The sequence below is a fragment of the Mus caroli genome, chromosome 18 (genome assembly GCF_900094665.2).
Source record: "Mus caroli chromosome 18, CAROLI_EIJ_v1.1, whole genome shotgun sequence".
Lineage (NCBI taxonomy): Eukaryota > Metazoa > Chordata > Mammalia > Rodentia > Muridae > Mus > Mus caroli.
The window spans coordinates 39,575,265-39,578,906 of record NC_034587.1 but is presented as its reverse complement, the minus strand read 5'-3'; the positions used below and the strand labels follow the sequence as shown (position 1 = coordinate 39,578,906).

Genomic DNA, 3,642 nt, shown 5'->3' with positions numbered 1-3,642 from the left:
GAGGGAAGGAGGGAAGGAGGGAAGGAAGGAAGGAAGGAAGGAAGGAAGGAAGGAAGGAAGGAAGGAAGGAAGGAAAAGCAAGCAACCTTACCAATCCCTCTGTAGAAAAATTATACATTATAATACAATAACTCTATGACAAAAGACATATTCCAAAACATCATTTCTGAGACAAAATTAGTAAAAAAAAATTTTTAAAAATACATTAAATGTGTTAAATAATATTCCTCAAACACCCACAAAGTCCCCCAAATGCAACCAAGCAGAAGACCTAGGAAAGTCTTACGTGCACTGAACAGCAGAGGTTTACTAAAGGTCAAATTCTTTCATTTTAAACTGCAGACACACTTTATTATATGCTCCTTTTAAATTAACTGGTTTTTTAATAACTTTCTAGACTGCTTGTTACATATAATCAAATTTCAAACTAAATACCTCTTTTAAGCACAAGTGCCCCTCAGACCTACTTCAACTCTAGGCACCACACCAGCACAGGGAACAGGGCAGAGCAGGGCAGTCAATTGGAGAAATGCTGATCTCATGCTAAGGCAATGCTGACTACGAATGGGAGTATTGGATGTTTCTGCTTGTAGAATACTGTTTGATGGATACACAAAAGCTTCAAACAGGCACTCTGACAGCAAACTAGAGCCTGCTACCATCTAGGCTTACAGGACCAGAAAAGTGTAAGGTGTAAGAGCCAAGTGGGTAGACATCAGCCTATCTGTGTTAAAGGGAACCTCATAACAAAGGTATGGGACCAGGCAGAATAACTAAAACATATACCAAATTTTAGAATAACAGTTGAGAGGTATAGCATGAATAAATTAAATAATAAAAGCCTTTTAAAGGATCAAAGTGTAAAACCAGACAGTTCATACAGTTTCATTATAAGACTTTTAAGCTGATATTCTCAATGAAATTAAAATGGTCATTACTGTTACCTAGCAACAAGGAGACCAGAAAGGTGGTATATAAGGTATGTATGTGTTGAGTGGCCCAAAAGGCTGGGACTGGGAGTAGGTGAGATAAATGGATATCAGTGGCCTGTAGTAACAATCCATTTAAGGCAGAGGTTCTCAACCTTCCTAATGCTGTGACCCTTTAATACAGTTCTTCATGTTGTGGTGACCCCAACCATAAAATGATTTATTACTATTTCATATCTGTAATTTTGCTACTGTATAAATCATAATGTGGATTTCTGATGTGAAAGCCACAGGCCCAGAAGGCTGACACTCCTCACTCACTGCTTTGCTTTTTACACCTGCCCTGCTGAGGATATCAGATCAAGAAGACATCTTCAGCCCTCCTCCATTTTCAACCCATACCTCTCTCCTTAAGGGAAAAAAAAAAAAAAAATCACTACATAACTTAGAAGGTCAATGATTAAGAAAAACCTAAAGATAAAAATCATAAGAAGGACAGAAGAGATGGCTCAGAGGTTAAGAGCAATGACTGCCCTCCCAGAGGTCCTAACTTCAATTCCCAGCAACCACATGGAGACTCAAAACCATCTGTAATGGAATCCAATGCCCTCTTCTGATGTGTCTAAAGATAGCTATAGTGCAGACATACATTTAATAAATAAGTAAAATCTTAAAAAAGAATTCATAAGAAATACAGTTAAGGGTTTAGAGGGAAGACTAGATCCAAATGTCTAGACATCAAATTACAACACAACTGGTCCAGACCAGGAAAAGAAAGAAGCAATAATTACACCAAGTCTAAAAGAACAGCAGCTACTCTGGCCAGGTCCATATGTGAAACGTGAGACCCAAACAGAGTCAGGTGTGAAGCTGCTTAATTTTTCATGAACACAGAGAAGTCTAACTTAGGAGGAGCCCGTGTAGTAAACACAGCACAGACTTTTTAATAACTCTGACTTTATATCAGACACATATTTTACATAATTAACTTAAACAACTTTATCAAGTAAGTGTAAAACATACACAGAAAACTATACCTAGGGTCTTTAAAACGTACTTTTACTACAACCCTTAGTGATATTCCCTACACACAAAAATAACTAGAGAACGGCTTAACCAGTCTTAGCAATTCTGTCAGAGGCAGTGTCAGTGCTGATGTTGTGACCTGTGTAAGGAATGCAAATAGTAATCACTGAAGAACAGTCATTTTAGCAGAAAAAACAGAAATTCAAAGATGTGAGATGATATAGTTCAAAAAAATGGCAGTGTAAGCCTCACTGGCACAAAATAGCATGAAGTCTTACTGTACCTTTAAATGTGAGGATTCCATCTACATTCACTAGTCTTTTAAACTAGTAAGAATTCAATAGCAGCACTGTCCCTATATTCAATACTGTGACCTGTAAACTCAACTTTTCATAAAAAGGACCTTGGAAAACCAACTGAGTCTCACACTGGAAATGCACAAGACAAGCCTCAACATCTTGTCCCAACAGAAAAAAACAAAATTATGAAAGAATTGGAAGATCAGGAATATATCTTTTTTTTTTTTTAAGATTTATTTATTATACGTAAGTACATTGTAGCTGTCGTCAGACACCCCAGAAGAGGACATCAGATCTCATTATGGATGGTTGTGAGCCACCATGTGGTTGCTGGGATTTGAACTCAGGACCTTCAGAAGAGCAGTCATTGCTCTTAACTGCTGAGCCATCTCTCCAGCCTCAGGAATATATCTTATGAGAGCCAGAAACAGATATATCTTATGAGAGGCAGAAACAAGACAATGAGATATCAGTGAAGATATAATCTCTCTACCAGCTAGAAATATTTTATGTTTATGTTTAAATACATTTAAATCAACTATTCTGTAACTGGTAAGTCCTTCCTAATACAATCTGTCCCTTTAAGATACCAACGCTGAGGATATCTCTCCACAAATATTTCAGTTAATAAAGTAAAAAGAATTAATACAAGGACATAGCACATCAACCCTTAATAATTTATAGGAACTAGTCTAGGGATTTACCACCTTGCACTAAAAACATGCTGAGAATATAACTTCTATACTTAGGGAGATGTGCACGTAAGGTATTGAACACAACTGCCATTTATCTACTACAAGCTATTAACAATTTGCAGTGGTTTTTAAAAAAAAATTTATTTATTTATGTATATGAGTATACTGTAGCTGTCTTCAGACACACCAGAAGAGGGCACTGGATCCCATTACAGATGGTTGTGAGCCACCATGTGGTTGCTGGGAATTGAATTCAGGACCTTTGGAAAAGCAGTCAGTACTCGTAACTGCTGAGCCATCTCTCCAGCCCCCACAATCAAGTTTCAACAACCAAAAATATCTCCAACAGTTTGAGCCTATGTCCACTGAGGAGTAAGATTGCTGCTGACTGAAAACCACTGATCTAAGTATCAATAACTGATCTGATCATCAGTATCAGCTACTAACATCAGTCATACACACAAACAACTAGAAGCCTTTTAGGAAACTCAAAAGATCAAACTTCTATCTGATCACACTCGAGATCTGCTTGTTATTTTGTAGAGAATCCAGAAACAACATTTTCTCAGAAACACGGTTTTTAAAAGAGATGCAGGGCTTTAGGTGGAACAACATTATGAACTAACCAGTACCCCAGAGCTCTTGACTCTAGCTGCATATGTATCAAAAGATGGCCTAGTCGGCCATCACTGG

At 37.5% G+C, this 3,642-nt stretch overlaps 1 protein-coding gene across 3 annotated transcripts in view; it reads right to left on the bottom strand.

Moving 5' to 3' along the window:
* Positions 1 to 3,642, bottom strand: part of Tcerg1 (transcription elongation regulator 1) — a 61,605-nt gene that overhangs the window by 31,276 nt on the left and 26,687 nt on the right. The gene's annotated exons all lie outside the window — the stretch shown is intronic.